The sequence below is a fragment of the Anser cygnoides genome, chromosome 1 (genome assembly GCF_040182565.1).
Source record: "Anser cygnoides isolate HZ-2024a breed goose chromosome 1, Taihu_goose_T2T_genome, whole genome shotgun sequence".
In the NCBI taxonomy this organism is placed as follows: domain Eukaryota; kingdom Metazoa; phylum Chordata; class Aves; order Anseriformes; family Anatidae; genus Anser; species Anser cygnoides.
Window position 1 is genome coordinate 152,496,758 of NC_089873.1, and position 27,683 is coordinate 152,524,440.

Here is a 27,683-nt window from a genome sequence, read left to right on the forward strand (position 1 = left end):
GTGACTCTCATCTACAAAAAGGATAGGAAGGACAATCTGGGGTACCACAGGCCTGTCAGTCTGACTTTGTTGATGGGGGAAGATTATAGAGCAGATTGCCTTGAGTCCCACCATGTGAGATATACAGAACAATGAGGTGATCAGGCCCAGTCAACATGGTTTTATCAGAGGCAGGTCCTGACTGACGAACCTGATCTCTTTCTTTGACAAGGTGACCCACTTAGTGGATGAGGGGAAAGCTGTTGTCTACCTAGGCTTTAGTAAGGATTTTCACACTGTATCCCATAGCATTCTCCTGGGGAAAATGGCTGGTCATGACTTGGATGGTCATACACCTTGCTGGATAAAGAAAAACAGCTGTGGTGAATGAAGTCCATTTGGAGGCCTGTCACAAGTGGAGTGCCCCTCCCCCCTCCCCCCCCCCCCCCCCCGAGTTCTGGGACCAATTCTCTCTAATATCTTTAAAAATGATCTGGATAAAGCAATAAAGTGTACCCTCATTAAGTTTTTTAGACAGCACCAAGTTAGGTGGGAATGTTGATGGGTAGTAAGGATCCACAGAGGGATCTGGGTAGGCTGGACCAATGGGCCAAGGCTGATTAAATGAGGCTCAAAAGACTAAGTGCTGGGGCCTGCAATTGGGGCACAACAACCCCATGCAATGCTACAGGCTGGAGGAAGAGTGGCTGGAAAGCTACCCAGCAGAATAGGACGGGGGGGTGCTGGTCAACAGCTGGCTGAACAAGAGCCATCAATGTGACCAGGGTGGCCAAGAAAGCCAATGTCATCCTATCTTGTATCAGAAATAGTGTGGCCAGCAGGACTAGGGAAGTGATTGTCTCTTTGTAAGTGGCATCGGAGAGGCCACATCTTGAATAATGTGCTCAGTTTTCATCCCCTAACTACAAGAAAGACATCGAGGTGCTGGAGTGTACAAAGAAGGGTAACAAAGATGGTGAAGGTTCTAGAGAACAAGTCTTATGAGGAATGGTTGAGGGAACCGTATCTAACCAACAGAAAAGGAGGCTCAGGAGAGACCTTATTGCTCTCTATAACAACCTCAGAGGTGGTTGTAGTGAGGCAGCATTCAGTCTCTTCTCCCAGGCAACACGTGACAGGACAAAAGGAATGGCCTCAGTTGCACCAGGGGAGGTTTAGGTTGGATATTAAGATTTATTTTTTTTTCCCGAAAGGGTTGTGAAACATTGAAACAGGCTGCCCAGAGAAGTAGTTGAGTCGTCATCCCTGTTGGTATTTAAAAGGCATGTATATGTGATGCTTAAGGACATGGTTTAGTGATAGACTTGGCAGTGTTAGGTTAATGGTTGATCTTGATTGTCTTAGAGGAATTTTCCAACATAAAATATTCTATGATTCTATGTATGCTTTTATTTGAGTTCAAGACAAGCTTTTTTTTTTTTTTTTTTTTTTTTTTTTTTTTTTTTTTGTATCTAAGCTAGTGTATTTATATTTTACAGATATCACAGGCCTATGTTTTGGTTACAAGTCTGTAGACAGTGCCTTCTGGAGTTACAAACTAAGGGCTCTTTAGTTTTCTCAGCAATGAAGGGTGACTGGAAAGAAAACAAAAACAAATGAACAAAATCACAAGAAAATAGTTAATAGTATAAGTTTTTCTTAATAGAGAAGGGGAAGGAGAGGTATCATAAATAACTTTGGAATAAAGTTCTTAATGAGAGAGGGCAGGATCACAAACCTCTTTAGTCTCCAATAGATTTATTTTTCATTTGCCTACAGGAGGAAAATTAAATGCAAGTTATAAATAAAAGCACTTTAAATTGATTGATTGACGTTGCTGGAGACAATTAAATTTTAAAAGTGCTTTTGCCACATTAGCTTTCAGAGGATCAAAAGGGCGAACTAATCCTTGTTACATACTTACAGCCATGCTCTGTTGCCAGTTTAAATCACTAGAAAGAAAACATTATCTACATTTCCAAAGCAAAAATTCCACAACTTTTCCAAAATAAGTAGCAAATCCTGTCAACTCAGAAAGCAATAAAACTTTGGATCTGGATATTTTTAGTAGGAAAACGGCTTGCAGAAGATTTAAACTGCACAGTTCAGCACTAGACAAAGGTCTCTGAATGAGCTCTAGCCCAGTCTTCTCACTTATGGGAAGCATCATTACAGTTACTGCTCCATTCTGAATTGTTCAGACATGATTGCCATTCCTTGACCTCCAGTCTTTCCTTGGTGTCATCTTCCAAAAGCTCAGCTGGCCAAAATGGAGACATTTGGGAAAAAACGGCAAGAAAACGAATTGAAAAATCCTTGGTCTATATTGAGCTGTCTAATAAATATTTCCATCTTAGAAATTTTGAGCTCTTATGTGCTTCAGATTACGGCTGAATTAATAGCTTTTTCAAAAATGGATTTTGAGTTTGGCTCTGAAAGAGTGAACTAATTTCTTGCTTTCTGATTTTATTGTCATTACTTTTTATATATCTCTTTAAATAATAAGCCTTACATTTTTGTATGCCATTTGTGCCAATACAATTACTGAAGAACCTCTCGCATTACCATGGTGGTTTAATCTAGTAAAAAGGTTCCCACAGAGAGAGAGGGCAAGGAGAAGGAGAAGGAGAAGGAGAAGGAGAAGGAGAAGGAGAAGGAGAAGGAGAAGGAGAAGGAGAAGGAGAAGGAGAAGGAGAAGGAGAAGGAGAAGGAGAAGGAGAAGGAGAAGGAGAAGGAGAAGGAGAAGGAGAAGGAGAAGGAGAAGGAGAAGGAGAAGGAGAAGGAGAAGGAGAAGGAGAAGAAAAACTGTTGGTAGGAACTTGATTAAAGTTAATCAATTTTTCTCCCAGAAACGCTTCCCTTTCCAAGAGAATTTAGCATTTTTATATAAAAAGATGAGCTGTGCTTTAGGCCACGAGTTATACATAGTTATACTAGGTATGCACATTAATGTATCTTCTCTTGTCAGTCACTGAATGTTTGTTATGCATATGTAATATTTAAAAGGGTCTAGATCCTACTAAACTATAGGAACTTAAAACTTACCTAAAAGCTCTGGCTAAGGGCAGTCACTTCACTTCAGATAAGTGCCTAAGAGTTCTGTTTTTTTTTTTTTTTTCCTTTTTTGACGGGGGGTGGGGTGGGGGTGGGGGGGAAGTTGCTGGATGTGAAATACCTCTCTTCCCTCAGTGGTTTTGATACAAATATCTAGGACTAAAGCTCAGTTCTTGTTTTAGCAACTTACAAACCACTGGTTAGTGGAAATATAGAATAATAGAACAACTGATTTGAAAGGGACTGACAAGGATTACCGAGTCCCAATTCGCAGGTCCCCAAAGGATCAACCAAACATTAAAAAAAAAAAAAAATAAAATAAAAATAAGATCATGTGTCGTAGAGCATTGTCAAAATGCTTCTTGAATTCTGTCAGGCTCAGCACCATGACCACTTCCCTGGAGAGCTTGCTCCAGTGCCTGACCACCCTCTTGGTGAAAAGCCTTTTCCTGAAACCCAGCCTGAAACTCCCCTGTCACAGCTCTATGCTGTTCCCTTGGGTCCTGTCACAGGTCACCAAAGAAAAAGGATCAGCACCTGCCTCTCTGTTCCCCCCGCATGAGGAAGCTGTGGACCACAATGAGGTCTCCCCTTAGTTTCCTCTTCTCCAGGCTGAACAATCCAAGTGACTTCAGCTGCTCTTCATACATCTTCCCCTCTAGAACCTATAACATCTTTGTTGCCCTCCGTTGGATGCTCTCTAACAGTTTTATAGCTTTCTTTTACTGTGGTGTCCAAAACTGCACACAGTGCTCAAGCTGAGGCCACACCAGTGCAGAGTAGAGCAGGACAATCACTTCCCTTGACTGGCTAGCAATGCTGTTCTTCATGCACCCCACAGTACGGTTGACCCTCCTGACTGCCAAAGCACACTGCTGGCTCATGCTGGCTTGCTGTTGATCAACCCCCCCGATCCCTTTCTGTGGGAATGATCAGCATCTTATTATGTTTTTATCTAACTGTATTCTGGTCATTTTGTCCAGAAGAATACTGTGAGAGACAGTATCAAAAGATTTACTGAAATCCAGAAAGATTACATCAACTGGTTTCCTTTGGTCAACTAGATGGGTGGTCTTGTTGTAAAAGGAAATTAAATTTGTTAGACATGATCTAACATGTGAACCCATGCTGGCTCTGACCAATGACTGCATTGTCTTTCAGGTTGTTTGTTTTTTTTTCAATAACTCCCAGAATAATCTCCATAATTTCACCAGGCACTGAAGTGAGACTGACAGGTCTGTAATTGCTAGGATGTTCTTTCTTGTCCTTCTTGAAAATTAGGACCACAGTTGCCAGCTTCCAGACGACTGGGACCTTTCCAGATACCCAAGACCTTTGAAAAAGAATTGAGAGAGGTCCCACAACAACATCAGCCATCTCTCTGAGCACCCTGGGATGAATCCTATCAGTCCCCATGGATGTATATGAATCCAGGTGGAGTAGCAAATCCCGCACATATTCAAAGATGACTGGAGGATGACCCACTGTCACAGTCCTCCAACTCAAGGCAGCTGGAGTCCCAGAACCCATCACTGGTGTTGAAGACAGAGGCAAAAAAATGCAGTAAACATCTCTGCTTTGTCTATGTCCCTGTTTGTTAGGTGACCATCCTCATCAAGTATCAGATCAATGTTTGCTCTGGTCCTCTTTTTCCCATTAACATACTTTTAAAAACCTCTTCTATTGTCCCCCACATTAATGGCTAGCTTCAACTCTAGTTGAGCTTTGGCCATCCAGATTCTCTTTTTACAAAGGTGAGCAGCATCCCAGTAGTCCTCACATGTTGCCTGACCTTGCTTTCCAAGACTATATATATATATTTTTTTTTTTTTCTGCCTAAGCTGTTGAAAATCTGTGCTCAGCCAAGCCCTCCTTCTGCTCCTCCTGCTTGACTTCTGACATTTTGGAATTGCCTGTTCCATGTTCTTAGGAGGTGGTGCTTAAAAACCAACCAGCACTGATGGATCCCAATGTCTTCAAAAGCAGTTTCCCAGGGGACCTCACTAACTAGTTCCCTGAGAAGTCTGAAGTCTACTCCCCCTAAATCCAGGGTTGAAGTTTAGGTAACAGTTTTCTCCTAGCACCAAAAATTTTGAATTCATCTACCTCATGGTTACTATGGCCCAGGTGGTCACTACTTCATCTACAAGACCCTCCCCGTTTACAAGAAACAGGTCTAGGAGGGCACCTTTCTCAGTCAACTCTCTTAGTACCTGTACCAAGAATTTACCATCAAGGATCTTCAGAAATCTCCTGGACTTGTTTGTTTCAGCTGTGTGATATTCCCAGTTGACATCTAGCAAGTTGAAGTTCCCCGTAAGGACAAGGGCAGCTGATCTCTCCATTCTAGTGCACTGGTCTGAAAGTCAGAACAATAGAGTAATGTTGCTGATCTTAGACTGAAATTTTGTGGACAAATGCTTTAGTTACAGACTTGTCATGCAAGTAGTGACAAGCATCACTGTCTTACCTTTCATAAGATTTGAAAAAAAAAATATGTTGCAAACAACTATAATAAAAAATAAAAGAAACCTAAGCTTTTTCTTAAGGATAGGTTAATCAATGAGCTAAGTGAAGAAGAAAAATAACGCTGAAGGATTTATTTATTTATTTATTTATTTATTTATTTATTTATTTTTTATTTATTTTTGTTCCACAGATGGTATAATAGATGGTAGTTTGCATTTTTTCTTTTTTTAATGTAGCCATAGGTATACTTGTATTAGTTTTGGAAGACAGATGGAAAAAGTCACATTTTACTAAACTTGTGAAGTTGTATACACAGTGTATTTTTCACATAGGTTGTTCTACTTTAGCACACACAAAACTGAATTGTGATAAACTGCAATTATTTATTTTATAATTATATAGTAGCTGATGAAATTCAATTAAACTATTCCTAGTTTATTTTCAGTTTTAGCAAAACCAGAAATCTTTGTTTTGCTTGCTATGCTGTTATTTAGGAAAACCTCTGTTAATTTTGGAATGCCTTCTTATGGTAAAAAGTAAAAAAAATAATTTATCAAAGCTGTATATCAGAATTACAAAAATAATTTTATAGACAAAAGAAAATGCTTTGTCAAATCAACATTATTATTATTATCATCATTAGTAATATGTTATTTCTTGTTGGCCCATGGGTACAGATCTTTCCCTTTACTCAAAAGTAAGAAACAAATGAGTATTCAAGGTTGGACTAAAATAATCAAAACATTTGAAGTGTAAAATCGTCCTGTAAAGCTGCCTGGAAAATATATAATTAATACAGAACCACACTAATATTTCCAACATAGAAAATAAATATTTTGTTCATACGGAATGCTATGACTATTTTGTTTTGTGCTGGGATTTCACCCATGTATAAAATACTTGTAAACACAAATAAAGGATGTCCTCTATATATAATAAATATATATATATTTATATATAATAAATAAAGGATGTATGACTGTGAAAAAATAGCACATGTAGAAAAACAATAGCATCTTTCTCCAGAGTCAGAATATCATTTCATTTCATGGAAAAGGAAGATATAAAATGGATTGCAAATCTGGATCTCAGTGTTTAATATTATTTATTCAGTTATTACATGAAAGAAGAAAAGGATATCTTATTTGATACCTATATACCAAAGAATACAGTTATCAAAAACCTATGTTCTGGTATAGGTGTTTTATACTACTGGTTAGTCTATGGTCCTGTTCGACACAGAATATTAGAAACACCAGAGAGTACTAGAAACATCACAGAGAGTACAAGCACTCTACAGATCTTGAATTCTTTCTATTTTACTAATCTCTGTAATAACTTCAGAGACAAATAGAGTAGAGCCACGTTACTCTTCACATGAAAGCCCCACAGTACTCTGTGGTCTTGAAAAGAGTGAATTGAGACACTTAAATGCATTTTTTTCCTGTTTTCTTGGTTCTACTTATTTTGAACCCTTTAAGAAGAAGTAAAGTATGTAAGATGGACACATGAAATAAATCTTCCTTGCTTTTAACAGTAGGAAAACTAATTTCACTGAAGACACTTCTATTAATTTTAGTGGGTATGGACCAAGTTGTAAAGAAGTGTTTGTATTATTATTGTTATTTTAATGATATACCCTACTTAATATACTTAATCTGTTGCCAGTAGTAAATCACTCTCCAATAACTGTTCTAAATTCCAGTAATTTGGTGATAAAATATGTTTTCAGAACTGTTATTTAAAACTCATCTTGCTTATTATTAAGCATATATTATTAAGGATTGCTTATTATAAACCTAGTCATAGACATTTATATTTCATAAACAAAGCTAGGAAAGAAAAGTACAATTTCTATGACAGTGAAATTCTGGTGGCATATTCATTTCTACCTCTACCTAGTGGAATTACACATACAAACCAGTAGATAAAAAAGGAGGAAATCATATTTTAATTTATTCTCAGAAAGAGTAGTCAGGCATTGGAATGGGTTGCCCAGTGGAGTCACTGTCTCTGGATATGTTTAAGGAAAAGTTGGATGTGGTGCTTGGGGACATGGTCTAGTGGGTGACATTAGTAGTAAAGTGATGGTTGGACCAGATAATCTTGGAAGTCTTTTCCAACCTTAATGATTCTGATTCTAATTTGCCTTCTGAATCTTCTCTGCACATATCGACGTTATGTGATTAAAAAAAGAATGAGTTGTACCATGCTTAAAACACCACACATGAAACTAGACTTTATATGTTTCTCTTCTCCCTATGCAATTCTTTACTGTTTAACTTCATCTCTAACAAAACCACAGCAATTAACTTTAATGTTAAACGTGGCTGGGATCACAAACTGCTGACATCACTGTTAATATTCCTGCTATGTTGGGGAGATACACGGTCCATAAAACTTCATTACAATTTCTCAAAAAGAACATTCAGATTTCCATTTGTTTCCATTGGGCTGGACTTCAAACTAGTTAACCAGAAAATATCTGTATAATCTTCTTAATGTAATAGTATTTTTCAGTACATTATTTATAGTACTTCATTGTCATTATTGGCAAGTAAGTAGAAAACAGAATGGAGAAACTATGAGAAGTTTACAAGAGAATTTATAGCCAGGAAGGTTTTTATTTTGTCCTATTGTTTGGAATAACCTGCCATCTTTTCTCCAGGAATATTATTAATTATTGAGTGAATTGATAAAAACCTAGCATAATAAGGAATTCTAGAGGGTGCAAAACAATTATCTAGTTAAGAACTTAAAACTAGAATTATATACTTCATTTGCTCAGAGCACTATCAAATGGTTTATTCAAACATCTGAAATGCATGTGTTTAGATAGCTTACTGCTAATCTTTAACCCACTTATTGCATGACTAAAAATCCAATATTGTCTTCTTTTCAGTGTCTGTCCGTCCCATCCCGCCCCACCCCGGGGCACAAAAAAATGTTTTTACAAAGCAAATGAAGCAATTTGGTGTTCTTTTAAGCACCGTTAATTTGTTAATTAATCTTGAGAATTGTACTCCTTGTGAGAGATAAGCCACTTTTTCACCTTATCATGTGTTAGCCAGTATCCGTAAAAACATTTTTCTCCATAAATGGAGTAACTTTAAGAAATGTGTTTCTGCAGAAATGAGTACCAAAGTAAATCAAATTCTGTAGTTTTATTATTGAAAATACTGCATTGCAGGTACACGTGAAGATTTTTTTTTTCAAATGTTTTGAAAAGGAATAAAAAGAATCAAGAATATGTAGCAGTCTACATGTAGAAGGTGATTATATTAACTCTCACTGTATTTCTCATTTCTTCAAAAAGCCTAGAATCAAGTCTGTAACAAAAATCTTTTGTTTTCATTTGCATTCTCTGAGTTACATACTAAGATCTAAGTCTTATAAGACATCATATTTTAAGTCCTTACTGTAAATCCAGTGATTTAGCAGGGATGCTGATAATATAATAATGTGTGACCTTAAGTCTGTTGATAACTTGAGAAACTAAAAAAAAGGCATGTGTTGCATGTGTTTCAACAGATTTTTGTGTTTTGTAAAGCATCATTCATTAGATTTCTGCAGCTTTTTTGTTTTTCTGTGTATGTTTAAAATTTTCCTAACTTCATCCACAAGTCACAATAAGTCATACCTTAGTAATAACAAAATGATAGAAAAGAACTGCTTGAAAGCTACATGGTTCCCAAACTGGCATTTGTATTAATGATAAGGTCACTAGCAATGTCACTTCTTTGTTACTTCTAAATGTTTTTAAAAACATGTTGGCATCTATTTTAATCATTTTACAGTATGCAGAATAGGCTTCAGCTAGCCAATGCAACAACCTAGAGGATCTGGAACAGCTACACTTGGCTGATAGGGGAGTCTGGAGTGGCAGCTGGAGTCCAAATAGGTTACATTATGGCATATGAAAAGGCACAGGGAAACTATGTTTAGGAATAAAGCCCCACCCTTCTAATCCAATATAATTTCCAGGGCAGGTGGGTGGGGGGAGATTAAAAAAATAATAATAAAATAAGAGGTTGACTCAGCTTAACCAAAAAGAATGTAGGACTGGTCTAAGTAGTTTCAGTCTAAGGTGATGAAAAAAATCAGGTATCGATCAACTTTGATAGCTTACCCATAACTTTTAGATATCATTCTCCAAGTGTGTTTTAAGCTGGCTATACCACAATGGCAATCAAACAGCACTTAGTTCAACAAGAAACTGAAAGAGTGTATTAAGAACTCTGCAGAATAGAGAATATTTTCTTATCCACAAAGGACAGGGTGTGTTCCTGAAAGCTATTTACACTAGTTCTATGTAAAAGAATGCCCAAATGTGGTGTCTATAGCTAGCTAAGGCAGTAGGCCATACATGCTCTCTTTGTGTTGCCTTACAAGATGAGGAATTATTTTTCACCACATGAAATAAAAGCAGCTGTGCTAGGATAACAGTTCTACCACTTCACCTATCAATGTAAGAAAGCTATAAAACTGTTAGAGAGCATCCAACGGAGGGCAACAAAGATGTTATAGGTTCTAGAGGGGAAGGTGTATGAGGAGCAGCTGAAGTCACTTGGATTGTTCAGCCTGGAGAAGAGGAAACTAAGGGGAGACCTCATTGTGGTCCACAGCTTCCTCATGCGGGGGGAACAGAGAGGCAGGTGCTGATCCTTTTTCTTTGGTGACCTGTGACAGGACCCAAGGGAACAGCATAGAGCTGTGACAGGGGAGTTTCAGGCTGGGTTTCAGGAAAAGGCTTTTCACCAAGAGGGTGGTCAGGCACTGGAGCAAGCTCTCCAGGGAAGTGGTCATGGTGCTGAGCCTGACAGAATTCAAGAAGCATTTTGACAATGCTCTACGACACATGATCTTATTTTTATTTTATTTTTATTTTTTTTTTAATGTTTGGTTGATCCTTTGGGGACCTGCGAATTGGGACTCGGTAATCCTTGTCGGTCCCTTCCATCTTGGATATTCTATGATTCTACGCTGAAACTGAAGCTGCTTTGTTCCCTCTCAGCCATGGCAAACTCATACACAAGCACAAAAACTTGCTCTATGAAATCCATCCCTGTTAAAAGGGTTTTGAAAAGACTTATGAACTTTTTGTTTGTTTATTTGTTTGTTTTCAAAATAGGGCTTAAACATGGATCTATTTTAAACATAGATATGTTGTATACTTCAGATAAGGATGGACTGCACATTTTATTGATTAATAAATGTCTTGGATATAGAATTTTAACATCTTACACTTTACATAACCACTTCCATATTCATGTTTCCATATTTAAATACAAATTTGGATTTAATATTTACTAATGCCAAAAAAAAAAAAATTAATAAAATAGTAAATAAGACAGGAATATAGGTTCTCTTGAGGAGTGCATCAGTGAGTAGGGGTGCTGCACACTGAGCCATAATGCAGCATATTTATGGAATATAATGCATTACAGTGGGAAACATTTATTTCAAAAGATGTCTTTCAGAGTAACTCAAAAATTTACAAATAAATCAATAATGAATGTGTGGAACAAGTACTTAGTGCCACTAAAGAAGAAATTAAGAGGTATGTTTTCCTCTGACACCTAAAGTAGGAGTTTAAGTGCAAGGTGCTGCATCTGGGCCAGGGTAACTCCAGACATGAGAACAGACTGGGAGAAGAACTTGAGAGCACCCCTGCAGGGAAGGACTTGGGGGTTCTGGTGGACAAAAAGCTTGACATAAGCCAGCATTGTGCACTTGCAGCCCAGAAGGCCAACTGTATCCTGGGCTGCATCAACAGAGGGGTGGCCAGCAGGTCAATGGAGGGGATTGTCCTCTCTTTTCTGCCCCTGTGAGGCTCCACTTAAGAGTCCTGCATCCAGGTCTTGGCCCCCAGCACAAGAAGGATGTGGAGCTGTTAAAACAGGTCCAGAGGAAGGCCATGAAGATGATCAGAGAGCTGGAGTACCTCTCCTATGAAGAAAGGCTGAGAAAGCTGGGGATGTTCAGCCTAAAGGAGAGAAGGCTCCGGAGTGACCTTATTGTAACTTTTCAGTACTTAAAGGGGGCTTATAAAAAAGATGGAGAGTGACTTTTTTTTTGGACAGATAATAATAGGACAAAGTGGATAGGTTTTAAACTTAAAAAAGTAAGATTTATATTAAATGTTAAGAGGAAGTTCTTCACTCAGAGGGTGGTGAGCCACTGGAACAGGTTGCCCAGAGAAGTTGTGTATACTCAATTCCTGGAGGTGTTCAAGGCAGTTAGATGAGACCCTGGCCAACCTGATCTTGTGGGTGGCATTCCAGCCCATGACAGGGGGTGTTGAACTAGATGACCTTTAAGGTCGCTTCCAACCTGAGCCATTCTGTGATTCTATGATTATTTGAAGGATAGCAGGTCAAGCAGTGGTTAACGTGCAAGTCCTTCACATTATATTGTGGAAAAAGTAAAAAACAAACAACAACAAAAGAAACAGATACTTCAGTGAAAGCAAAAGGAAAGCCTAGCAGATAAAAGTTTGAAGCTTCAAACGGCAGGCTGTGAATCCCTAACCTGAGCCAGGTTAATAGATGAAGAGCTGGAAGGTGGTATAAGAGAGAAAAACCTCTAATTATTTGGTGATTTGCTTTAATTTGAATCAGACTTTAATTTGTTGTCACAACAGATTAACAGTGGCTGCACAAACAAATGTAATGAATTCAGGGTGTTTCAAATCCAAAGGCTAAACCTGGATTTATTGTTGGCATGTGCTTAATTCATCTCTCTGGCCTGGGCAGATTTTTTTTTTTTCTTTTTTCTTTTCACTTTTTTTCCTTCCCAGAGAAATCAGTGATTTAAAGCAAACTAATGAGAAATAAATAAAATTGAAGCATGCTTCAACTTGAGGATTTTTGTTTGTGTGGCTATTTTGGCGTAATGCCATAAGCAGCTGTGCTGTATTCCACTTTATTTATTTATTTATTTATTTTCTGAATAAGCAAAGAGAAAAACTGTTCTCCACCAAAACACTGATTTGGATCTAATTTGGAATAGCCTTTTTATTAATATTATACTAAAGCTCAGGAAATGATGCCATAGGCCACATATTAGTGCCAAAATACATATGAAGTCAGTTGATTCTATTTATTAAGACCATACAAGGTCCTTGACCCCCTTATAGTGCACAAACATTAGGCCAGCTGGCTTACAGACATTCTTTTATACTAAATCTGCACACTCATATCTGCTAGCAACTTTTCATGTCATCACGGCTCAAAGAGTACCAGAACTGTGCCAGTGGTTTATATGATTATATTTAGACTACATGACTGGCCAGTAGAAGTACATACTGTGTCATTTTCATGCATTCATTAGTGGTGGCTGATAACAACCATACTGCTTCTTTCAGGTAGATAAATCATATTAAACTGAGAACCTGGAAATGATCAGATTAGTAGTTAGCTCTGAACACCCATCTCACTCTACAGAACAGAAATATTTAGTTTGGCAGGAATTTATCACTGGAAAACATCATCTGAGTGTGAAAGCATTTAAGAATGCATTTTCAAAGGGTTGAACAGGCACAAATCCCTTTCTGAGGTGCAAGTATAGGTTAGAGGTGTTACTGATTTCCAAAGAGATTAACTGAATCTGTAGTGGAATGGTGCAAAGTGACTTTGTTTAGTAGACAGAATCCACATTTCCTGAGCCCATCAAGTTCTGCAAACTGAAAACAAATACAATCTCTTTATTTTATGAATAGGCTGGTTGTTCACAAGCTCCAAATCTCAAGAGAGACCAAATTCAAAAGATTCTGTCACCATTCACATTCCTTCACTAATTCACCAAGCCTCCATGAGAAGGCATCACTTTCCATATTGGAGTTGGGTATGTACTCCATTGTTATAGTTATGAATTGTTTTCTTGTATTGGGCACATTTTTGGTAACTGGGCACTTCAGAGGTGGGTGGGAGAAGACAATGCCCTGTGCCAGTCCTGGCTGGTCCCAAAAGTCTTTGAAACAGATCAAAGCAGCCCATTGCATGTCAGACCTTCAATCCATCAGAGGAGTTTATGGCACCCCTACTTAAACCTGCATAAGAAAGAGCAGCATCTGCAAAGGGCAGGAGGCAGCTGGAGACATCACCTTGGAAGGAAACACTCTATTACGGAGGAGTTACCTCCAAGGCCATGGGTGACTCACACCAGAGCAGGGATGCCCCTGAGGGACTGCAACCTCTGGAGTACCCATGATAAGGGCAGGAATTCCTTCCAGTGAGGGAAATTTAGGAGACCCATGCCAGGAAAAGGAAGTATTAAGAAGCAATGGAGGAAAATAAATAATAACAAAGGAGCAACAGAAAGAAACTGTTACATGCAGACCACAAATTCTTGTGCCACTTGTCACTTCACCAAAGGGATAGGGAGGGACTGATAATAATGTGTGGCAAAATGAAGGAAAGTTGTGACTACAAAGCAGAGGAAGAGTCTAGTTTGACTGGAGTAGCACCCTGGTGAGGGGTAGGAGGTGTTTGCCTAAGTGTTTCTTTAGGTCCCAGAGGAAGTTGGAATAAAGGAAGATTTTGGCTTGGTTGATGAGGACTGGGTTAAGGACTGATTAAGCAAGCTGGACATCCTTAAGTCCATGGGTCCTGATGGGATGAACCCACGGGTGCTGAGGGAGCTGGCGGAAGTTATTGCCAGGCCACTCTCCATCATCTATGGTTAAGTCCTGAGCATCAGGAGAGATGCCTGAGGACTGGAGGAAAACAAATGATACTGCAGTCTTCAAAAAGGGCAAGAAGGAGAACCCAGGTAAATATAGACTGGTCAGCCTCAATTGCACCCCTGTTGAGGTGATGAAGCAGCTTATTCTTGGCATTGTCTCTAGTCTTATCAAGGATAAGAGGGTCTTTAGGGGCAGTCAACATGTCTTCACCAAGGGAAAGTCGTGCTTGACCAACCTGATAGCCTTTTATGAGGACATAACCAGGTGGATAGATGACGGTAAGGCACTGGATGTGGTGTATCTTGATTTCAGTAAAGACTTTGACATCGTCTCTCACAGCATTCTCACAGCTAAACTGAGGAAGTGTGGTCTGGATGATCAGGTAGTGACGTGGACTGTAAACTGGCTGAAGGGAAGAAGCCAGAGGGTTGTGGTCAATGGGATGGAGTCAAGCTGGAGTTCTGTATCTAGTCGAGTCCCTCAAGGGTCAGTACTAGGACCATTGTTGTTCAATATATTGAACATACGGATGACTTGGATGAGGAAATGGAGTGCACTGTCAGCAAGTTTGCTGATGACACTATACTGGGAGGAGTGGCTAACATGCTGGAAGGCTGTGCTGCCATCCAGCACTACCACGATAGGTTGGAGAATTGGTCAGGGAGAAATTTAATGAAATAGAACGAGGGCAAGTGTAGAGTCCTGCATCTGGGCAAGAACAACTCCAGACACCAGTATAAGTTGGGGATTGCCCTGCTGGAGAGCAGTGAAGGGGAGAGGGACCTGGGGGTCCTGGTGGACAACAGGGTGACCATGAGCCAGCACTGTGCCCTTGTGGCCAAGAAGGCCAATGGCATCCAGGGGTGTATTAGGAGGAGTGTGGTTAGTAGGTCGAGAGAGGTTCTCCTCCCCCTTTACTCTGCCCTGGTGAGACCACATCTGGAATATTGCATCCAGTTCTGGGCCCCTCAGATCAAGAAGGACAGGGAACTGCTTGAGAGAGTCCAGTGCAGAGCCGTGAGGGAGAGGAGCATCTCCCTTGTGAGGAAAGGCTGAGGGAGCTGGGTCTCTTTACCTTGGAGAAGAAGAGACTGAGGGGTGACCTTATTAATGTTTATAAATATGTAAAGGGTGAGTGTCAGGAGGACGGAGCCAGGCTCTTCTCAGTGACATCTAATGACAGAACAAGAGGTAATGGGTACAAGCTGGAACATAGGAGTTTCCGCTTAAATATTAGATGAAACTTTTTCACAGAGACGGTGACAGAATACTGGCACAGGCTGCCCAGGGGGATTGTGGAGTCTCCTTCTCTGGAAACATTCAAAACCCACCTGGACATGTTCCTGTGTGATGTGATTTAGGTACTCCTGCTCCGGCAGGGGGATTGGACTAGATGATCTTCCAAGGTCCCTTCCAATGCCTAACATTCTGTGATTGTGTGATTCCGTTATTCTGTAAACCAAAAGAGGGGAGATTAATCTAAACTAGTGTTTTTTTTTGTTTGTTTGTTTGTTTGTTTTTTTTTTGTGTGTGTGTGTGTGTGTGTGTGTGTGTTTGTTTGTTTGTTTGTTTGTTTTTAGGAGTTTAGGAGGAAATTCTTCACTCGGAGGTTGGTGAGACACTGGAACAGGTTGCCCAGAGAAGTTGTGGATACCCCATCCCTGAAGCTGTTCATGGTGAGGTTATAAAGAGACCCTGGGCAACCTGATCTAGTAGGTGTCATCCCTGCCTATGGTAGGGGTGTCGGAACTAGATGATCTTTAATGTCCCTTCCAACCCATGATTCTATGATTTATATATATATTAATAGAAATAAATGAAAAATATAAATATTCATATGTACATATGTTCACATAAGCCCCACTCCATTCTCCTGAGACTACCTTCACTTAACTTGTGCCTAAACAAAAAGCAGCCAGAAATCACTCTCAATTCTGTTTACGCAGTTATGACATTAATAGTTATCTCTTTCTCCCTTTGGACCATAGATAGTGTACAATTTTTGATTCCTGAATACTGATAGTATTGTTTTTCATAGCACTTTTTGTTTTTTTTTATTATTGTGCATAGTTTTGTTCTTCAGAAGCTGAGAAAGAGGTTTCATCATTTCATGGAATGATAGAATATCCCGAGTTGGAAGGGACCCATAGCAACGTCGAGTCCAACTCCTGACACCACACAGGTTTATCCAAAAATTCAGATCGTATGACTAAGAGCACAGTCCAAACGCTTCTTAAACTCCAACAGGCTTGGTGCCATGACTACATCCCTGGGGTGCATGTTCCAGTGCAAAACCTTCTCTCAGTGAAGAACCTGATATCTAGCCTGAACCTCCCCTTTGCAGCTTGACACCATTCCCTTGGGTCCTATTTATTTAGTACAAAATCATCAACAGTTAACAATCAGTTATATCTTCTAATCAATACTTAAAACAACATTGATTTCTATCAAACGATCAGAAAGTATCAACAGTTTTATCTTGCTTCTCTTGAATTTAGTTCTTTTCCTAACATTGTGCCTATTTCTCAATTTCCCTGTTTCTCTCTCTCAAATGCATCTTTATTTATCCCATTTCTGTCTTGTCCAGGCCCTTTCTGTTTCCTGACATTTAGCCTACTCTTGTCTTTATCTAATTCCATGCTTTGATAGGGGGGTACAGTAAGTTCAGTTAATCCATTCAGCCTTTGTCACATTTTATATTTCAAGTTTCCCCTGAATTAGATTTTAAAATTATTGAAAGATGGGCAGCTTGTAGCTCTAATATCAAATAATCATGGTCAGTAGAAGAAAAAAGTGAAATATATATTTTATGGGAGGGAAATTGAATTGCATGTCTATGTGTATGCATGTATGTATGTGTATAAGACTTAGAGACTCTTTCAGAGTCCCTTTATCATGAAATTAGCTAAAAATGTATATAATAAGCACATATAGATACTGATATTTCCACAGTTATTTATGAATAATATTAGGTATCTATGTAAATTTCTAGAAAGAGCCATATACAAATTTCTTTTTATGGAAAGCAGATTTAAAGTAACTAAAAAATAAAAATAAAAATAAAATAAAAAAATAAAAATAAAAATAAAAAAAAAATAAAAATAAAAATAAAAATAAAAATAAAAATAAAAATAAAAATAAAAATAAAAATAAAAATAAAAATAAAAATAAAATAAAAAAAAAAAGAACCAGTCAACAAGAATGAAAATGGATTCTTAATAACTGGATAATATTAGGATGCTAAAGCTCTATGGTATGTTAAATAGCTATCATACAGAGGACTGCATTCACTTATCCAGATAAAGGAGATGATTAGATTGTGTGTTCTGTTTTTTACACATTCTAATATTTGGGGATACCTAATGGAATTCACAACCTCCATTTAAATCTTTTTCATATCTTTGCTCTTGCTGCCTACTTTAATCTTGTCTTGTAAAGGAAATGTTAAAACAAGGGCCATAAAGGGGATTTTCAAATTCAGTGTCAAAAAAAGAGTTGTTAATCTAACAATGTTGTTAATCTAACAATGTCTGTTAGATTAAATTTAAATGTGAGGTTTTAGTAGTTTATATAAGGCAGCAGAGGTTTAGAACATCAAGTTTTTCGTTAAAGTTCTTTAAGGTTGGCTTGTTTTAAGGTTTGTGTGTGTGTGTTTAATAGCAAAATGGGTTTGTGCTACTAGGAAGTTTTATTCTTGCACAGTTTAAATACTTTTTCCCTCATCTTTGTTAATGCAGTTGCACTGAAAGCAATGAAAAAGAAGAAGAAGAAAAAAAAAAGACTCAGTCTACAATAATATTATGGGATTTAAATTATTCTATTTATGTTAGTGAAAATCCATAGAATTCTATTGACTCATTTCTCATTTACAACAATATAAAAGGAAGAGAACTAGAGAACTGAGCCTATGATTAACAGTGTCTTAGCTCTGACCAACACTGTGTTCCTGAGCTACTTCCACAAGTTCGCTTAAGGTGGACTGTTAAAAATCAAAATTTCTGAAATGTCAAAACAAAAAAAGTCTGGCCAGGTAAGTACTAGGAAGTAGTACCAAGATTCAATACCATCCTGGAAAATCATATTTGAGCTCACAATGTTTGTTTTTCCTTATATTTCTAAATATCAGAAACTCTAATCTTAGTGAACGTATTATTGCTTGAATTAAGTTTGTTCCAACCAGACTGACTGTAATTCTCTGTTGGCGTTTCAGCCTTAGAAAGCCTTCTCCAAAAACAGAAGCAAAATAAACTGTCTCCTATCAAGGGAGAGCGGACCTCGGTAAGCTGTAGGAAAAACAGACATAAGCAACACTGCAGGTAGGTCTGAGAAGCAGTGTAATCTATTATTTTTAAGACAGAGAATTTTCCATTTGTTAACAATGAATTGTTATTTCAATGAATAGTAGAAAATGTGCTGTACATTACAAAATTAGATTTATGCTTGAAATTCTAATTAATAATTATGTAGTAATAACCAGCATCCACTATTTCAACTATAAGATATAGAAAAAATGAAGAAAAATAGAAGAAAAAAAAAAAGAAAAAAAATGAACTCCATCATAGGTAAGTATGAGGAGTAATTCACATGAAAGTGTAAGCAGAAAGTGTTAAGACCTTAAAAGTGTGTATGTGGTGGTGAAGTAAGGGTCTCGTGCACTTTTCAGCTCTCATGTGTAATTGTACACTCAACTTCATTCTGATATGACACTGCAATGCAGTCTCCACCTTTGTTTCTTATTGTAGACAAACAATGAATAGCTGGAATACCAGGATCTCAGGTGGTACACATATAGATCACCTTAGAAATGTCCTTTCTTTTGAACTTTTTAATGAATTTCATACTTTTGACAATAAAAGGACAGTTTATACTGTTGGACTGTTCCTCAATTATGTAAATTTAATTCAGAATAAGGCATGGGATTTTCCTGACAGCTATGAAAAAAATAACCAACTTCCAGAATACTTCACAGCTCAGCATCTATATTTTTCTAGAATTCTCTGCTGCTTCTAGAGAAAATTAAAATATCCTACTGGTAGTGGTGTATTGTGCTTACGTGGCAAGGTTTTGGTAGCAGGAAGCTGCAAGGGTTGCCTCTGTGAGCAGAGCCCAACAGATGCCCAGTGTCAAATCAGAGACATCTCCACCTGGCTCCAAAAGGGACCCGCTGCTGGCCAGAGAAAAGCCAGTGAGCACTGTTGATTGTTCCACTGGGACAGCAAATTTAAGAAAGGGAAAAAACTGCACGACAGCAGCTGCGAGGGAGGAGTGAGAAAATGAGAGAGAAAAAAATCTTGCAGACACCCAAGTGAGTGAAGAAAGTGGGGGAAGAGGGGCTCCAGGTGCCAGAGCAGAAGTTCCCTTGCGGCCTATGGACAGGCTCATGGTGGAGCAGGCTGTCCCCCTGTAGCCCATGGTATACCACGGTGGAGCAGATCTCCATGCTGTAGCCCATGGAGGAGCCCATGGTGGAGCAGGTGGATCTGTCCTGAAGGAGGCTGTGGCCCGTAGAGACCCCACAGATGACTCCTGGCCAGAACTCCAGCACATGGAGAGCACACCACAGTAGAGCAGGAGGTCTGGTGAAAGCTACTGCCCTTGGGGGAGGACCCATGTTGGAGAAGTCTGATCCTGAAGGATTGTGCCACCCTATGACATGGACCCATATTGGAACAGTTCTTGAAGAACTGCAGTTTGTGGGAAGCCCACAGGATCAGGTTGGGAAGGACACCATCCTAAGCATCCTATGGGAGGGATCTCATGCTGGAGCAGGTGAAGAAAGTGACAATTAAGGAGCAGAAGAGATGAAGCAATATAGACTGATCACAAACCCCATTCCCTATTCACCGATGATACTTTAGGAGGAGGAGTTAGCAGCTGGTAGTTGTGGTGGGGTGCTTTTAATTTCTCACTGCTCTAGTCCGTTAGTAAGAGCAATAAATTACATTCGTCTCCTTGTGTTGAATCTGTTTTGCCTGTGATGACAATTACTGAATGATCTCCCTGTCCTTATATCAATGCATGAGCCTTTTTACGTCTTATTTTCTCCCCTTGTTCTGTTTTGGAGGGGGTGTGAGAGAGCGGTGTGATGGAGCATAGCTTTCCATCAATGGGAAACTACCACAAATGGAAATGTTCATCTGTCCTTAATAGCAAGTACTAGGAAAAAGAAAGCATGATACTCTGCCCTGTGCCTCCCACACAATCTAAGGTAAGTACATTTTCATAAAAGAAACAAATAGAAATCAATTTCTTAAAATATTCTCTTTAACAATTTACCAGGAAGGACTTGAAAATATGAAATTACATTTCAGAAACAGAAAGAAGCAGTGCAGTAGAAAAACAAAACAACAATAACAACAACAGCAACAAAAAAACTTTATAGAAATGTATTCAATGAAGAATAAAGCACCTTTGGCTATTTTGTCCTCCTTATAATGAATATCATCAACATTGAATGATGTCTTAGGTGTTTTCTTTGCTGGTGTTCAAGTTATCTCTCTCCGTTTGCCTGTTTATGTCTGTTATAGCTTTTTATGTTCTTTTTTTTTTTTTTTTTTTTTTCTGGGGAATTACATGTGGGAGTAAAGGCTTCTTGAATAATCTTCAGTTCTTTAAGTGGAAAACATGATAAATTTGTTCTTATTTCTGTTCAGATGTATAAATATTTCAGATTTACTTTGTATTGCATTAATTAATTATTTGATTTGCAGTTGCTGTTGGTATTAAGATCCATATAAAATCTGTAAAATGGTGAACATTACTTTCAATATGCTCTGCTGTGTGGGGTTGAAAACTCTGAATTTGGCATTTGCTTTACAACTTATTTAGTCTGAGTTAAAAATAAGTCCATACAGTATAGCAGAGATGCAACATAGCATTCATATTAGAATGTTAAGAATCTGAGGAATTTCTTCCAACACGGAAGCCCTCATAAAAATAAGAAAAATGTTACTGACTTTATGAGTGTCTTCATATATGGAGGTCAAGTATTCAAGTCACACCTTCTGTTAGGGCTTTTTTCAAACATGTTTCCTGCAACAGGGCAAGAGAAACTCCAAACAGAACATCATGTGATGTAAATCCTATAGTGTAGCTATGGTATGCTGTGACACAAAAACCTCTAAATTTTGAGTTGCTCCATTTGCAGAGGACTTTTATTTATTTATTTATTTATTATTTTTTAAACTGATAGGTGAAGTGGGTAATAACATCCATTAATGATCATTAAAGTTAAATAAATGAACAGCTGCAGAACTGAAGTATGTACTGGAAAAAAATGACACAAAACCTCTTCAGCGGGCTGTTCCTGTAATGTTCTTTTATGTTGTGAGACCCACCTCATTATAGGCATTTCCTGTATAGTCGATGTGGAGAATTAAATTTCTCCAAGAATTAGACTCATTCTTTCCACCTAAGATTACGCTGCTTACTTTCAGGTATTTGAAGTGTAACAAGAGGAATCAAGTCCAAGTCAATGAAATTCATTTTCTTCTGTCTTTAATGCAGTCTAGAATTTTTGAGTACACAACACAAAGGTAGTCTTTTTTGTCTAAACCATTAGTCTTTTCTGGAGTCCTTTGCTGGGTTTTCATTAAGCTATCAGGTTAAGCCAGTTATAAGCAACCTTAATCAACTGCAAGTAACTTTAATGAGGTGAAACCATGAATATATTTTCTTTTTTATTGCTTCTGACTAACTAAATAAGAGAGTGGTACTTGTGGTTTTGTTGTTGTTGTTGTTGGTCATATTGTTTGTTTAATTTTAATTTTGCCATCCACATGTCTATATTTTAAGTGTACGCTAAGCACTTATGTTGCCTTGCAATTTAATTAAAAACTCTGAGTAATGCATAAATGTTTGTATACAACTTTCAAGCATAATAGGTTGTATTATGTTAACAGATGGATTGTAAATCTTTCCAGTTCAAGAACTATTTGATTACCGTAACACTAGGCTGGTAGAATATGTATGTAGTCAGATTGAGTAATAGTCTTCTACATAGAAAGCAAATTTTGCACTTTGGGAGTAACTAACACCTGTGAACCTCAAACATCTTATATCTATTAATAACTAAAACATCACACATCCATACAGCAAAAAAAAAAATCTACATCAACATTTTTTTTTCTGTGTATTGCAACACACAACCACTTATATATATACAATGTAATACATTAGCACCTCAGTACTTCTCATATGTAAATCACAGCTGGACCCAATTATCTTAGCTTGGATTCTTTAGTGGTTTATCTCATTGACAGATAATCTTGTTAGAATGATCAAATCATTTCAGTGCATGACAGTCTCACTCATGACTAATCCTAAAAATTTGTCACCTAAGGTCTAAATATTGTAACTGATCCCTAGTAAAATAGAATTCATATATTACTTCCATTATTAGAGGGTTAATCACAGCTCTTATAGAGACAGGTGTCACAGCTTTGGAGAGAATAATGTACCATGGGTTGACATGGTAGAGCCCTTTTCCAAACAAGGTGTTGGAAACTGACTTTTTAATCACAGTTATCACAATATAATATCAAAATAATAAGAATCATCACAACTAGAGTTGAAAGGAGGTTTGTTGTTTTTGTAGTAAATATATTACAAAGCAGCATGATTATGCAGTTTATTCTGATCTAATTATCAATTAGCTCAAGTTACCTGAGCTAATTTTCTAGAAAGCCAGGAAAATAATCATTTTATTTTTTTTTTTGAATGGATATTAAGGTCATATCTGTATAACGCACACACAAAAAGAAAAATAATATATATATATTTTTAAAAACTATTTTTTTTTAATCTGAATTGTACTAATTTAAAATCTAATAGTACTTAGGCTGATGGAAGTAATTGGACTTCACAGGGAGCACAAGGGTATCAAAAGGATTTGAACTTTGTAAGACCTCCTTTGTTGACATATTTAAAAATATATGTATGATGATGCATAACTATGTGCAGAGGGACAGATTTAAATAGATTATAAATTGTTCTCATAAAGCATTAAGCAAACCAGGAGCAATTCATGAGAAATGTAGAAAAGGAATCTTTACAGTCTCATTGTTTAGCAGGAAGAAGGAGAATTCAATGAATTACAGGAAAAAAAATGTTTCTCTAATTTTGAGATAATAAGCTAGTTCCCATGCCCAGGAAAGTATAGGCAAGTGTGATATTATATTAGTGACATCAGCAACAAAAGCTATAAAAAAGTCCTATTATTCCACATTGTGCAAATAACTAAAGAATATGTATAAAGAGCAGAATGTTGTGAATGTTCTTTTGGATTTTATAAAAAGCATTTTAAACACTACACTGTTTATTATCTATAAATGAAATGTTTTGGGAGAAAAAAGCAAACATAGTAAAGTGTTTTATGACAAAAGAAAATAATAAATAATCCAATAGCACTAAAGTCAGAATCAATAATTTTTTGGTGTCTTTTCTTTTTTATACTAATTTTGTTTCTAGGATTTTATTTATTTATTTATTTATTTATTTATTTATTTATTTATTTCTGTAAAGGCTAAAAAAAAGTATCCATTAGAATTAAGCATAGTACAAGCATTCACAGATTACTGGGTAGATTTGTACTAGTTATTTGAAGTAAAAGCCATGATTAAAACACAGAGTTATTGAAGAAAATAAAATACACAGTTGTCATACAAATAATATTTAATCCCACTTCATACTTATGGTGCTGTATATGCAATAGATTGGTGAAAGAAATGTTGACTGATGACATAGACCTCAGCTTGCAGCTATGAATATCTTAAATTCACTAAATCTCCTTCATTTGCATTATGTAACAGTGACTTTGATGATCCTCAGAGTATAAGAATCCCACGTCATAAATATTTGTCTGCGGTTGTCTGTTTTCTCTTGTAACACAAGCTTGAAACATGTAAGAGAAAACCTCAGCTTGGGCTTCTTCGTTTCTCTGTCCCAAGAAGCAATAATTCTAGATAAAATTACACAGTTAGCCACAAAGAAGATTTCTTAAAGATCCTGAAGAGACAAGTTTGAAAATTAGACTAAATTTGCCCTTATGAGATGACAAAGCATTTACTCAAAAACTGAAAGTTCAGCAAATCTGTTTGCAAGAGATTTCAGCTGTGCTAAAAAGCTGTCAGCTTCTTACTCTCTAGACTCTGTACTGTTTGCAAAATTCACCTGGGAGAGCAGTGAATATACAGTACCAAAATACCCTACAAATTCTCTGCTTTTTTTCTCTGCTTTTGTTCTTATATCATCAGTTGACTGTTATGTACACTTCAGAGGATTTTCAGATGAAATATTTCTATGTTGTCTAGGTGAGAATGAGAGCTGGACTGAAGCTTTGCTGAGAAGAAAAATGGAGACATAGCAGAATCACTATTTACCATTAGACTGAAAAAAACAAACCCAGTATTTATATCAGTGAAAATGTCAGGATACTTAAGTAAGAGAAAAGAGGAAAAATCAGTGATAATTTTATAGGCCCAAACTTTCTAGTGGTAAATTTTAAATTGTTAAAAGACAATTCTTTAAATAAAGACCTCCTTGCATCCGTAAGAGGACTTTTCTTTTAGTTTTCTTTGACCAGGTAGATTTTTCCTTTAATAGTTGTCTAAAAACTTCTTTCAACGAACTCATCCAAGCACTCTGGAGAAGTGAGCATTCTGAATGTATGAAAGATTTCTTTCAGAAGTTTGATGCAATTCATGATTTTTTTGAAGCTAGAATGTATAGCGTTATATTATTCAAGGCAAAGTGATATCAGTTAACTAGTCTATGTGAAGTCATGGGGTATTATGTGAATGGAGCGCAAAGCAGAAAAAAAAAAAAAAAGCAAGCAAACAAACAGAAATTCAAATTAAACAGAAACATGTTTAAAAACAAAGATGAAATAAAATAATAAAATAAAATAAAATAAAATAAAATAAAATAAAATAAAATAAAATAAAATAAAATAAAATAAAATAAAATAATACAGGGAATAGATCTAAAGAGCCTAAGTATAATATTAACATAAATTTAAAAGTGACCAAAGCTAATAGTAATACAAAGTATTTCTGTAAGAAAAATGTTGCATAATGAGAAATGTTATTTGTGATACATATTCTAAAGTTTTGAGCACACTACTGTACTAAGAAAATGAAGAACCCCTCTATTTAGACACAAAGACATATACACATGTACATCTAAATAAACCTCTATATTGTTGCTGTTACAGCAGTAAGTTCCACCCCCCACTCCTCCACAAGCAGCCTCTGGGGAGTGCAAGTGACCAGGAGTGTGGCAGTGTGTGGCACCTCAGCCAAGGAAGGCGTGATGGTGCGGGAGGGCGTGCAGGAAGGGTACACCACAAGGGAGAGCCATTCATTGGCCAAACGGGAGGCACCAAGTACAACTTAACCCTTCACCCAGATCTGCATAGGCCACCGGTGTGCACCTTTCCTGATCCTTGAGGCAGAATGGTGAGCACTCATACCAGGGTAAAGGCTGTGGCACTGGCTGCATGGTGTGCACCATCTACCCCAGCAGTGAATGACGAGTTCATCCAGAGCTATTCATCCAGAGGGGTGAGGCTGCAGTGCAGACCTCTGGCTGCTGGAAATGCCTAGATCTTTCTCCTGGAGCAGGGACATCCAGCAGACCTGCCTGAAAAAGGTGTGCCCAAGTGAAGGACCCTCTGAAGCAGGTGGCTGAGCTGCCAGAGGCAGTGAGAAAGCTGCGTAGCATCAGAGAGGCTGGGGAGGAGTTAGACAGCTGGATCCTAGAACAGGCTGCAAGGGACCAACAGCCCACATCCAAACAGCCGCAAAGTCCCTCACCAACACTCACAGAAGGGAGGGGAGCCAATAACACAGGGGCATGGAAGCTGGCAACAAGGACCAGCAGGAGGAAGAGTCTTCCCCCAAAGCCTGAGGTGCCCTTACAGAACCACTTCACCCCTCTGCAGATGGAAAAGGAAAGACCCATTGCAGGGAGGGTGGAGCTGGGTAAGACAGCCTGGTCTGCTCCCTGCATAAGAACTAGTCCCACTAAGAAAAGGTGACGAGTGATAGCAGTAGGACACTCTCTTCTGAGAGGGATGTCACCAAGACACTGCCGAGGACTATTATCTGCTACTGCTGTTTCATGCGGGCACCAACAATGCATCCCGAGGTCTTAGGAGTGTCAAGACAGATTACAGAGTCCTTGAACAACAGTAGAAGACTCAGGAGTTCAGGTAGTTTTTTCATCAGTCCTGACAGTCAAAGGGAAGGGGACTGAAAGAACCTATTGAATCTGGCAAATCAACAGATGTGCAGGACTGGTGCCACAGCTAGGGGTTCAGCTACTTAGACAATGGGACTTGTTTGAGAAACCTGTTCTGCTGGGAGCTGGTGGGGTCCACCTGTCAGAGAATGGGAGGAATATCTTTGGTTGTAGGCTTGCCAAGCTGGTGAAGAGGGCTTAAATTAGAGTTGCTGGGGAAGGGAACCTCAATCCATCCTGCTCCTCATAGCTTGATGCCAGTGCCTGGAGAAGGGTTGAGGGTCAGCGGGAGAGCACCCAAAGAGCAACACAAAGGAAGTCCAGTCATGTCAGCCAGTAACTCAGCTTCATCAGGCCCAACTCAAATGTCTCTATGCTAACACACATAGCATGGGGAATAAACAAGCATGCTACCCTGGACTTTGGGAGAGCAGACTTGCTCTCTTCAGGTGTCCGCTTGGTAGAGTACCATGGGACAAAGCCCTGGAGGGAAGAAGAGACCAGAAAATCTGGTTAATATTCAAGGATCACATCTTTCAAACTCGGCAATGATGCATCCCAAAAAAGAGGAAGTTGGGCAAAAATGCCAGGAGGCCTGCATGGATGAGCAAGGACCTCCTGACCAAGTTTAAACAGAGAAAGAAGGCCTACAGAGAGTGGAAGAAAGGACAGATAGCCTGGGAGGGATACAGAGACATTGTATAAGCAGCCAGGGATCAGGTTAGGAAAGCGAAAGCCTATTTAGAATTAAATTTGTCCAGGGACACCAAGGGCAATAGGAAAGGTTTCTATAGGTACATCGGTAATAAAAGGAAGACTGAGGAAATTGTGGGCCTTCTTTGGAAGGAAATGGGAGACCTTGTCACTCAAGATATGGAGAAGGCTGAGGTATCTAATGACTATTTTGCCTCAGTCTTCACTGACAAGAGCTCTAGCCACATGGCCTTGGCCCCAGAAGGCAAAGGCAGGGACTGGAAGAATGATGAACCACCCAGTGTAGGAGAAGATCAGTTCAAGACTATCTAAGGAACCTGAAGGTGTACAAGTCCATGGGACCTGATGAGATACATCCACGGGTCCTGAAGGAACAGGTGAAGGTAGTTGCTAAGGCTCCCTCCATATTTGAGAAGTTGTAGCAATCTGGTGAAGTTACACTGACTGGAAGAGGGGAAACATAACCCTCATTTTTAAAAAGGGAAAAAAAAGGAAGACCCAGGGAACTATAGGCCAGTCAGTCTCTCTGTTCCTGGCTAGA